Raw genomic sequence first — 12,802 nt, 5'->3', positions numbered from 1 at the left:
AGAGACATGACACAGAACTAAGCAGCTGGAAGAGCTCAGTTTACTTACACGAGCTGCTGCTTTGCTGCATGTTTGGCTGTTAGGAGAGGCAGGCTACCGGTGAGCAAATAGGAGCACACTTTGATAGATAGACACCCCCCAACTTCCTGTAGTCTGTCTCTCTGCTCCTGTGTTACTTGGGACAGAAAAAGCATGACAACAGAGGGTTGAACCGCAGATTTAGTAGAAGGGAGACATGTAGGGGCCAAAAGTATACAGATACTTTTCTAGTGGAAAAACGCAGAAATGTTAACCCTACTTGCATAGCAAAGTTGCTAGATACCAAACATACTGCCATAATAACTCCTCTTTGTGTAAAAAGTTACACTCCATTTAATAACAACAGATTTCTAGCTGCCTTTATGTACTGAATTTCTAGCTGCCTTTATGTACTGTTCGTAGCAATCTTTTTCTCCCTTAGTCCTAACAGCAGCACAACAATGGGGTAATTCTGCCCATGTGAAATGGTAGGACGGATGGAATTTGAATAATCAAATGACTAATTAATTGCCCTCTCCAACTACCATGATGGTGACTACAACCCCACCCATGCAGTTTTTAATTATAAAGTAAAATAAGATAGGGAGGGATACTTGTGATGTTGTTAGGACTAAGGGAAAACAAACTAACGTAAGAAATCCAAACATTTCTTATGTTCTCCAACATAAGGATATAGTGCTTTACATGTACACAGCGTGCCCTGAGATGGCACTATGCTATATGTGAGCGGAAATTATACGCATGCTATTTGCTGCCACAATTTTACTTGTTAAACCACCTTTACTGCATAGAGGTGAAAAACAGAATGGCCCGTACGGGGATCGAACCCACGACCTTGGCGTTATTAGCACCACGCTCTAACCAACTGAGCTAACCGGCCAGAAGCTTACACCCTGCCACGCACATTGTCTCGTTTCTATAGGTTTATTTAATGTTTTCTCTTTCTTTCTTAACATAGTCGTTTATACTAAGAAAATGCAAGGCCTCCCCGTTGGGGAATCGAACCCCGGTCTCCCGCGTGACAGGCAGGGATACTTACCACTATACTAACGAGGAAATGCTGGTGGTCGGGATGGGTCACACGACCCTGATTCAGCGGCCCTTTTAGAACAATGGCATCGGCCTGGAGGTAGGAGAAACTGCTAACAAACAAGAAGTATGAATGTTAAACCGGCACAAATGGCTTAAAGCGTGCCTGAACCTTCACCAAAAACTGCAAACTATGCTGCTTTCTCATTGCCCAACAATTCTGTGCCCCCTATTTCTGCAGCTGCTGCTCCACTATTTTCTGCTTTCTCCATAGCCGGGGGCCTGTCCCTTAGATGTCAGTCTAATAGTACTGAACTGAAATACTTTGATTCCCACACTTCCCTACATGCACTGTATAGGAATGCAAAAGCCTGATTTTAGATGCTTAGTTCTTTGTCATGTCTGGATTGCATAGCAGTGAGAGACATGACACAGAACTAAGCAGCTGGAAGAGCTCAGTTTACTTACATGAGCTGCTGCTTTGCTGCATGTTTGGTTGTTAGGAGAGGCAGGCTACTGGTGAGCAAATAGGAGCACACTTTGAAAGATAGACACCCCCAACTTCCTGTAGTCTGTCTCTCTGCTCCTGTGTTACTTGGGACAGAAAAAGCATGACAACAGAGGGTTGAACCGCAGATTTAGTAGAAGGAAGACATGTAGGGGCCAAAAGTATACAGATACTTTTCTAGTGGAAAAACGCAGAAATGTTAACCCTACTTGCATAGCAAAGTTGCTAGATACCAAACATACTGCCATAATAACTCCTCTTTGTGTAAAAAGTTACACTCCATTTAATAACAACAGATTTCTAGCTGCCTTTATGTACTGAATTTCTAGCTGCCTTTATGTACTGTTCGTAGCAATCTTTTTCTCCCTTAGTCCTAACAGCAGCACAACAATGGGGTAATTCTGCCCGTGTGAAATGGTAGGACGGATGGAATTTAAATAATCAAATGACTAATTAATTGCCCTCTCCAACTACCATGATGGTGACTACAACCCCACCCATGCAGTTTTTAATTATAAAGTAAAATAAGATAGGGAGGGATACTTGTGATGTTGTTATGACTAAGGGAAAACAGACTAACGTAATAAATCTAAACATTTCTTATGTTCTCCATTATAAGGATATAGTGCTTTACATGAACACAGCGTGCCCTGAGATGGCACTATGCTATATGTGAGCAGAAATTATACGCATGCTATTTGCTGCCACAATTTTACTTGTTAAACCACCTTTACTGCATAGAGGTGAAAAACAGAATGGCCCGTACGGGGATCGAACCCGCGACCTTGGCGTTATTAGCACCACGCTCTAACCAACTGAGCTAACCGGCCAGGAGCTTAGACCCTGCCACGCACATTGTCTCGTTTCTATAGGTTTATTTAATGTTTTCTCTTTCTTTCTTAACATAGTCGTTTATACTAAGAAAATGCAAGTCCTCCCCGTCGGGGAATCGAACCCTGGTCTCAAGCGTGACAGGCGGGGATACTTACCACTATACTAACGAGGAAATGCTGGTGGTCAGGATGGGTCACACGACCCTGATTCAGCGGCCCTTTTAGAACAATGGCATCGGCCTGGAGGTAGGAGAAACTGCTAACAAACAAGAAGTACAAATGTTAAACCGGCACAAATGGCTTAAAGCGTGCCTGAACCTTCACCAAAAACTGCAAACTATGCTGCTTTCTCATTGCCCAACAATTCTGTGCCCCCTATTTCTGCAGCTGCTGCTCCGCTATTTTCTGCTTTCTCCATAGCCGGGGGCCTGTCCCTTAGATGTCAGTCTAATAGTACTGAACTGAAATACTTTGATTCCCACACTTCCCTACATGCACTGTATAGGAAAGCAAAAGCCTGATTTTAGATGCTTACTTCTTTGTCATGTCTGGATTGCATAGCAGTGAGAGACATGACACAGAATTAAGCAGCTGGAAGAGCTCAGTTTACTTACATGAGCTGCTGCTTTGCTGCATGTTTGGCTGTTAGGAGAGGCAGGCTACCGGTGAGCAAATAGGAGCACACTTTGATAGATAGACACCCCCCAACTTCCTGCAATCTGTCTCTCTTCTCCTGTGTTACTTGGGACAGAAAAAGCATGACAACAGGGGGTTGAACCGCAGATTTAGTAGAAGGGAGACATGTAGGGGCCAAAAGTATACAGATACTTTTCTAGTGGAAAAACGCAGAAATGTTAACCCTACTTGCATAGCAAAGTTGCTAGATACCAAACATACTGCCATAATAACTCCTCTTTGTGTAAAAAGTTACACTCAATTTAATAACAACAGATTTCTAGCTGCTTTTATGTACTGAATTTCTAGCTGCCTTTATGTACTGTTCGTAGCAATCTTTTTCTCCCTTAGTCCTAACAGCAGCACAACAATGGGGTAATTCTGCCCGTGTGAAATGGTAGGACGGATGGAATTTAAATAATCAAATGACTAATTAATTGCCCTCTCCAACTACCATGATGGTGACTACAACCCCACCCATGCAGTTTTTAATTATAAAGTAAAATAAGATAGGGAGGGATACTTGTGATGTTGTTAGGACTAAGGGAAAACAGACTAACGTAAGAAATCCAAACATTTCTTATGTTCTCTGTGATGTTTGTGATAGATCACTGTGACCTTTACCCTCTTTCTCCTGATGCATAATGGGGGGGGAGGAGCTGTACCAGGAAGTCAGACAGTGTGTGAGGGGAACGGGAAGCAGACACATGAGGCTGAGAAGGGATTGCATCTGATAAGGACAGAAGCTGTTTGGAATAAGACTCCTCCATGTAAGAATTCCATAATGTTCCGAGTAATAAACCTTGCTCTGGTTAAGTAGTAGATCGGCCTGTGTGTGTAACTTGCTGAGCAGATACTGGCAGCATTGCCAGCGGCACCTGAGAGACACCGAGTGTCCAGGGGACATAACAGTGGCGACGAGGATTGTGGATTTTAGCACACATGGCTTTCATAGGGTTTATTCAACCATTTGATCCTGCAGCTGAGTCATGGATCTCCTGGGTGGAGAGGCTGGAACAGTATATGGAAGCAAATAATGTGACTGTTGAAAAGAAAGTTGCAGTTTTTCTCACTGCATTGGGTCAAGCTGCATATGGAACCCTCAGAGACCTTGTTTCTCCAGACAAGCCAGCCTCTAAGTCCCTGCCTGAGTTAATTCAGACGCTACATACACACTACAACCCGAAGCCGTTAGAAATCGCAGAGCGGTTTAAATTCTACAGTAGAAGGCAGCAGGCCGGGGAGGATATAAAGACATATATCATTGCTTTACGTAAACTAGCTGCCACTTGTCAGTTTGGAGACTACCTACAGACGGCTCTCCGTGACATGTTCGTCATGGGACTCTGCGACCCAGCCATACAGAAACGTTTACTCACAGAACCCGACTTGACTCTGACGAAAGCCACTGACCTTGCTACGGTCATGGAGTTGGCAACACGGGACGCCACCCTACTGAAGGCACCACCTACAACTCCTGCAAGCCAGTGTGAGGAAATATTCCACACCGCTATCACTCAACGCTCGAGACGGCCGTCCCCTGCCACTCAGCTTAAACCTCGCCACCCTAATTCTTCTGTCTCTGGGACCCCGACTTGCTACCGTTGTGGTAACACTACTCACAGTGCGCCTGCTTGCAAGTTCAAGGATGTCGTTTGTTTTCGCTGTGGAAAGACTGGTCATATTGGGCGCGTTTGCCGCAGCTCTCGCTCCCCGAACACTGCCACAAAAGATAGACGTAAACAGACATTCCGTGTGGATATGGACAATAACGGTTTTAGCTCTGATGAGGAGACATGTGTCCAGCATGTTGGACTGTTTCAAGTAGCTGGGAGTACTCCTGCGATTAAAGTGGATGTCACACTCAATGGCTGTCCTGTCTCCATGGATGTTGATACAGGGGCAGCTGTGTCTGTCATTTCATGGACTGATTTAAAGGCATCGGGTCTGTCCCTGCCGCTAAAACCTACAAAGCTCACACTACAAACCTACAGCAAGGAACTACTACAGCCCTTGGGTTATGTAAAACCCCTTGTTACATTAGGCAACCGCAGTCAAAGTCTACGCCTTTATGTTGTAAGGAATGGAGGTCCTCCGCTGTATGGAAGGGACTGGATCAAAGCCCTGGGCATGCCTCCTTTTACCATTGCCCAATGTACATTGCTTTCTAAAGTAGACCATTGGGTGGAATCCCTGAAGTCACGTTTTAAAGAGGTTTTTGAGGACTCTTTGGGCACCGTAAAAGGAAAGATGGCCCACCTCCTCTTGAAGCCTGGTGCTACACCTCGTTTTTGTAAGGCAAGATCAGTACCTTTTGCCTTGCGAAAAAAAGTGAAAGCAGAGCTGGACCACCTATTGGCTGAAAAGATCATAACGAAAGTGGATAGAAGTGAATGGGCATCACCAATTGTGCCTGTCAAGAAAAAGAATGGAGACATTAGGATTTGTGGTGATTTCAGGGTAGCTCTGAGCAACCAACTTCTTGTGGATCAATACCCATTGCCTCGACTTGAAGATTTATTTGGCTCACTGGCTGGGGGGCAAAAGTTTACAAAAATAGACTTAAAGCAAGCTTACCTGCAACTGCAAGTACACCCAGATTCACGCCATCTGTTGACCATTAACACTCATAAAGGATTATTCCAGTATAACCGCATGGTTTTTGGCATAGCCCCAGCTCCAGCCATCTGGCAGCGGATCATGGATGAGGTACTGGCAGGAATACCTTTCACCCAATGTCTACTGGATGACATGCTCATCACTGGTCCCACTGATGAAGAACACAGAAAGAATGTTGAAGCTGTGCTAGAGAGACTCCAAAAGTATGGTTTGCGTGTCAATATTTCAAAATGCGAATTTCTCAAGTCTCAACTGGAGTTTTGTGCCCACACGGTGGACCGACATGGGTTACACACTACTGAAGAAAAGGTTAAAGCCCTTACCCATGCCCCTACCCCCCGGAATGTCACCCAGCTCAGGTCCTACCTTGGCCTCCTAAATTACTACCACCGTTTCTTGCCGAACCTAGCACACCTGCTCTACCCATTACATCGCTTACTGGATGCAAGAGCTAAATGGATATGGACAGACAAATGTGAAGAAGCTTTTCGGTTTTCTAAAGAACTCATTCTGTCTTCTCGAGTTCTGGTCCACTATGATTTAAAGAAACCCGTCATCCTGGCTTGTGATGCCTCGCCTTATGGACTGGGTGCCGTGCTTTCCCATGTCATGCCGGATGGCACGGAGCGCCCCATTTCTTTTGCCTCCAGGTCTTTAACCTCAGCAGAACAAAACTACTCCCAGATTGACAAGGAAGCTTTGGCCATTGTATGGGCCACAAAAAAAATTCACGCGTACATCTATGGTCGGGAGTTCACACTCATCACTGACCACAAACCTCTGTTGTCAATACTGAACCCTCAGAAAGGAATTTCTACAACAACCGCATCTCGCTTACAAAGGTACGCTTTATTTTTAGGAGCTTATGCTTATTCTATCAGATACCGCTCCCATGATACCCATGGAAATGCAGATGCATTTTCCAGATTGCCACTAAGAGATGACCACCCACTAAGAGAGGTACATGTAGTGGAAGTACACAGGACACAATCTTGCATGTCCACCTCCCTTATTGCCAGACATACAGCCACAGATCCTTTCTTGTCTCAGATATTCTCTTATGTTCAGACTGGATGGCCAGAGAGAGTTTCAGGTGAATTTCGTCCGTACTTTGCCAGAAAATGTGAGTTTGTGACTAATGCTGGTTGCCTACAATGGGGCAATAGAGTGATTGTACCCCAGTACTTGCAATCAACCATGCTAAGGATACTGCATGAAGGCCATCCTGGTGTGGTGCGCATGAAGCAGCGAGCCCGGAGCTATGTTTGGTGGCCACAAATGGATACAGCAATTGAAGATTATGTTGCTCGATGTCCTGGGTGCTGTCAAGCCCAGCGACCCCAAAAGAGAGGAACCCTGCAACCTTGGCCATGGCCAACAGAACCGTGGTCCAGACTCCATCTTGATTTTGCTGGCCCCATCCAGGGTAAAAAGTATTTGATCGTGGTAGATGCGCATTCAAAATGGCCGGAGGTTTTTCAAATGCCTTCTATTACCTCAGCTGCTACCATTCTAGTCTTAAGGAAGCTCTTTGCTCAATATGGCTTGCCAACAGCCATAGTCTCCGACAATGGAACTCAATTTACATCGCATGAGTTTCAATCCTTCCTTAGTGGCTTGGGCGTCCAACACTACAAAACAGCTCCTTATCATCCAGCTTCAAATGGGCTGGCAGAACGATTTGTGCAGACATTTAAGAAGCACTTACTGTCCACTCTGGACCAGGTTGGACTGTCAGAAGAGAAGCTGCTGGAATTCTTGATCATGTACCGTAACACGAAACACGCTACTACTGGGCTGTCACCGGCTTTTCTTATGTTTGGCAGGCATCTCCGCACCAAACTTGATTTAGTTCGTCCGCAGGAACAGTCACCAACGCCTCCTCCGCCGGGCCGTCTGGGATTCCGTGCCGGTGATCTTGTATGGTCTCGGAATTACAGAGCTTTGCCTCCTTGGCTTCCTGGAGTTATTGATGGAACTCTTGGCAGAAGAATGTACCTTGTCCGCCTGGAGGAAGGCATTTGTGTTCGGCGACACCTTTCACAATTGAGGAAACGCATTTGCCGGCCACTAGTGACAAAACCGACCCCTCTTTCTAACCACCCACCAGAGTCTACTCTGAACTCTGCTGATGACATATGGCATGGTGTCTGGCATGATCCCACAAGTTTACAACCAAACCCTGAACCGGTTGGTGGCCATATTCCTGAGGAGCCCGGACATGTGCCTGGAGTTACAGAGACTGATTTGTCTGTGGGACGCCCACTGACATCTCCAGAACCTTTGACTGACTCTATCCCTCCCGGTGCTGTGCCTCTGCGTAAGTCTACCCGTCAAAGACGTCAAACGCCGCGCTGGCAAAGTGCTGAAATCTTACGGGACACATTGGAGGTCAGGGAACAGAGACAAAGGGCTCATGAAGTGCTGCGGAAATCACAGAACTGAGTTGGAGATACTACTTGCTGAACTGATCTCGCTTGCCTTGTTATGTTATGTGTTCAACATTTGTTCTCTTGTTATGTTTTTGTTTTTTTTGGGGAAGGAAAGGAGGTGTGATGTTTGTGATAGATCACTGTGACCTTTACCCTCTTTCTCCTGATGCATAATGGGGGGGGAGGAGCTGTACCAGGAAGTCAGACAGTGTGTGAGGGGAACCGGAAGCAGACACATGAGGCTGAGAAGGGATTGCATCTGATAAGGACAGAAGCTGTTTGGAATAAGACTCCTCCATGTAAGAATGCCATAATGTTCCGAGTAATAAACCTTGCTCTGGTTAAGTAGTACATCGGCCTGTGTGTGTAACTTGCTGAGCAGATACTGGCAGCATTGCCAGCGGCACCTGAGAGACACCGAGTGTCCAGGGGACATAACATTCTCCAACATAAGGATATAGTGCTTTACATGAACACAGCGTGCCCTGAGATGGCACTATGCTATATGTGAGCAGAAATTATACGCATGCTATTTGCTGCCACAATTTTACTTGTTAAACCACCTTTACTGCATAGAGGTGAAAAACAGAATGGCCCGTACGGGGATCGAACACGCGACCTTGGCGTTATTAGCACCACGCTCTAACCAACTGAGCTAACCGGCCAGGAGCTTACACCCTGCCACGCACATTGTCTCGTTTCTACAGGTTTATTTAATGTTTTCTCTTTCTTTCTTAACATAGTCGTTTATACTAAGAAAATGCAAGGCCTCCCCGTCGGGGAATCGAACCCCGGTCTCCCGCGTGACAGGCGGGGATACTTACCACTATACTAACGAGGAAATGCTGGTGGTCGGGATCGGTCACACGACCCTGATTCAGCGGCCCTTTTAGAACAATGGCATCGGCCTGGAGGTAGGAGAAACTGCTAACAAACAAGAAGTACGAATGTTAAACCGGCACAAATGGCTTAAAGCGTGCCCGAACCTTCACCAAAAACTGCAAACTATGCTGCTTTCTCATTGCCCAACAATTCTGTGCACCCTATTTCTGCAGCTGCTGCTCCGCTATTTTCTGCTTTCTCCATAGCCGGGGGCCTGTCCCTTAGATGTCAGTCTAATAGTACTGAACTGAAATACTTTGATTCCCACACTTCCCTACATGCACTGTATAGGAAAGCAAAAGCCTGATTTTAGATGCTTAGTTCTTTGTCATGTCTGGATTGCATAGCAGTGAGAGACATGACACAGAACTAAGCAGCTGGAAGAGCTCAGTTTACTTACATTAGCTGCTGCTTTGCTGCATGTTTGGCTGTTAGGAGAGGCAGGCTACTGGTGAGCAAATAGGAGCACACTTTGATAGATAGACACCCCCCAACTTCCTGTAGTCTGTCTCTCTGCTCCTGTGTTACTTGGGACAGAAAAAGCATGACAACAGGGGGTTGAACCGCAGATTTAGTAGAAGGGAGACATGTAGGGGCCAAAAGTATACAGATACTTTTCTAGTGGAAAAACGCAGAAATGTTAACCCTACTTGCATAGCAAAGTTGCTAGATACCAAACATACTGCCATAATAACTCCTCTTTGTGTAAAAAGTTACACTCCATTTAATAACAACAGATTTCTAGCTGCCTTTATGTACTGAATTTCTAGCTGCCTTTATGTACTGTTCGTAGCAATCTTTTTCTCCCTTAGTCCTAACAGCAGCACAACAATGGGGTAATTCTGCCCGTGTGAAATGGTAGGACGGATGGAATTTAAATAATCAAATGACTAATTAATTGCCCTCTCCAACTACCATGATGGCGACTACAACCCCACCCATGCAGTTTTTAATTATAAAGTAAAATAAGATAGGGAGGGATACTTGTGATGTTGTTAGGACTAAGGGAAAACAGACTAACGTAAGAAATCCAAACATTTCTTATGTTCTCCAACATAAGGATATAGTGCTTTACATGAACACAGCGTGCCCTGAGATGGCACTATGCTGTATGTGAGCAGAAATTATACGCATGCTATTTGCTGCCACAATTTTACTTGTTAAACCACCTTTACTGCATAGAGGTGAAAAACAGAATGGCCCGTACGGGGATCGAACCTGCGACCTTGGCGTTATTAGCACGACACTCTAACCAACTGAGCTAACCGGCCAGGAGATTACACCCTGCCACGCACATTGTCTTGTTTCTACAGGTTTATTTAATGTTTTCTCTTTGTTTCTTAACATAGTCGTTTATACTAAGAAAATGCAAGGCCTCCCCGTCGGGGTATCGAACCCCGGTCTCCCGCGTGACAGGCGGGGATACTTACCAATATACTAACGAGGAAACGCTGGTGGTCGGGATGGGTCACACGACCCTGATTCAGCGGCCCTTTTAGAACAATGGCATCGGCCTGGAGGTAGGAGAAACTGCTAACAAACAAGAAGTACGAATGTTAAACCGGCACAAATGGCTTAAAGCGTGCCTGAACCTTCACCAAAAACTGCAAACTATGCTGCTTTCTCATTGCCCAACAATTCTGTGCCCCCTTTTTCTGCAGCTGCTGCTCCGCTATTTTCTGCTTTCTCCATAGCCCGGGGCCTGTCCCTTATATGTCAGTCTAATAGTACTGAAATGAAATACTTTGATTCCCACACTTCCCTACATGCACTGTATAGGAAAGCAAAAGCCTGATTTTAGATGCTTAGTTCTTTGTCATGTCTGGATTGCATAGCAGTGAGAGACATGACACAGAACTAAGCAGCTGGAAGAGCTCAGTTTACTTACATGAGCTGCTGCTTTGCTGCATGTTTGGCTGTTAGGAGAGGCAGGCTACCGGTGAGCAAATAGGAGCACACTTTGATAGATAGACACCCCCCAACTTCCTGTAGTCTGTCTCTCTGCTCCTGTGTTACTTGGGACAGAAAAAGCATGACAACAGGGGGTTGAACCGCAGATTTAGTAGAAGGGAGACATGTAGGGGCCAAAAGTATACAGATACTTTTCTAGTGGAAAAACGCAGAAATGTTAACCCTACTTGCATAGCAAAGTTGCTAGATACCAAACATACTGCCATAATAACTCCTCTTTGTGTAAAAAGTTACACTCCATTTAATAACAACAGATTTCTAGCTGCCTTTATGTACTGAATTTCTAGCTGCCTTTATGTACTGTTCGTAGCAATCTTTTTCTCCCTTAGTCCTAACAGCAGCACAACAATGGGGTAATTCTGCCCGTGTGAAATGGTAGGACGGATGGAATTTAAATAATCAAATGACTAATTAATTGCCCTCTCCAACTACCATGATGGCGACTACAACCCCACCCATGCAGTTTTTAATTATAAAGTAAAATAAGATAGGGAGGGATACTTGTGATGTTGTTAGGACTAAGGGAAAACAGACTAACGTAAGAAATCCAAACATTTCTTATGTTCTCCAACATAAGGATATAGTGCTTTACATGAACACAGCGTGCCCTGAGATGGCACTATGCTGTATGTGAGCAGAAATTATACGCATGCTATTTGCTGCCACAATTTTACTTGTTAAACCACCTTTACTGCATAGAGGTGAAAAACAGAATGGCCTGTACGGGGATCGAACCTGCGACCTTGGCATTATTAGCACGACACTCTAACCAACTGAGCTAACCGGCCAGGAGATTACACCCTGCCACGCACATTGTCTTGTTTCTACAGGTTTATTTAATGTTTTCTCTTTCTTTCTTAACATAGTCGTTTATACTAAGAAAATGCAAGGCCTCCCCGTCGGGGAATCGAACCCCGGTCTCCCGCGTGACAGGCGGGGATACTTACCACTATACTAACGAGGAAACGCTGGTGGTCGGGATGGGTCACACGACCCTGATTCAGCGGCCCTTTTAGAACAATGGCATCGGCCTGGAGGTAGGAGAAACTGCTAACAAACAAGAAGTACGAATGTTAAACCGGCACAAATGGCTTAAAGCGTGCCTGAACCTTCACCAAAAACTGCAAACTATGCTGCTTTCTCATTGCCCAACAATTCTGTGCCCCCTTTTTCTGCAGCTGCTGCTCCGCTATTTTCTGCTTTCTCCATAGCCCGGGGCCTGTCCCTTATATGTCAGTCTAATAGTACTGAAATGAAATACTTTGATTCCCACACTTCCCTACATGCACTGTATAGGAAAGCAAAAGCCTGATTTTAGATGCTTAGTTCTTTGTCATGTCTGGATTGCATAGCAGTGAGAGACATGACACAGAACTAAGCAGCTGGAAGAGCTCAGTTTACTTACATGAGCTGCTGCTTTGCTGCATGTTTGGCTGTTAGGAGAGGCAGGCTACCGGTGAGCAAATAGGAGCACACTTTGATAGATAGACACCCCCCAACTTCCTGTAGTCTGTCTCTCTGCTCCTGTGTTACTTGGGACAGAAAAAGCATGACAACAGGGGGTTGAACCGCAGATTTAGTAGAAGGGAGACATGTAGGGGCCAAAAGTATACAGATACTTTTCTAGTGGAAAAACGCAGAAATGTTAACCCTACTTGCATAGCAAAGTTGCTAGATACCAAACATACTGCCATAATAACTCCTCTTTGTGTAAAAAGTTACACTCCATTTAATAACAACAGATTTCTAGCTGCCTTTATGTACTGAATTTCTAGCTGCCTTTATGTACTGTTCGTAGCAATCTTTTTCTCCCT

At 45.1% G+C, this 12,802-nt stretch overlaps 4 non-coding genes across 4 annotated transcripts; all 4 read right to left on the bottom strand.

Annotated features, from left to right (window-relative positions):
• Nucleotides 1–845: 845 nt before the first annotated feature.
• Nucleotides 846–919, bottom strand: TRNAI-AAU. Its single transcript has one exon. It is a non-coding gene; the product is annotated as a tRNA-Ile (tRNA).
• A 1,413-nt stretch (nt 920–2,332) lies between these two features.
• On the bottom strand, nt 2,333–2,406 carry TRNAI-AAU. Its single transcript has one exon. It is a non-coding gene; the product is annotated as a tRNA-Ile (tRNA).
• A 6,498-nt stretch (nt 2,407–8,904) lies between these two features.
• On the bottom strand, nt 8,905–8,976 carry TRNAD-GUC. Its single transcript has one exon. It is a non-coding gene; the product is annotated as a tRNA-Asp (tRNA).
• Nucleotides 8,977–11,880: 2,904 nt separating this feature from the next.
• On the bottom strand, nt 11,881–11,952 carry TRNAD-GUC. The gene has a single exon. It is a non-coding gene; the product is annotated as a tRNA-Asp (tRNA).
• Between the last annotated feature and the right edge of the window lie 850 nt (nt 11,953–12,802).

This window comes from Bufo bufo, unplaced genomic scaffold (assembly GCF_905171765.1).
Source record: "Bufo bufo unplaced genomic scaffold, aBufBuf1.1, whole genome shotgun sequence".
Classification (NCBI taxonomy): Eukaryota; Metazoa; Chordata; class Amphibia; order Anura; family Bufonidae; genus Bufo; species Bufo bufo.
The sequence above is the reverse complement of the archived record's forward strand: the minus strand, read 5'-3'. Positions and strand labels throughout refer to the sequence as shown.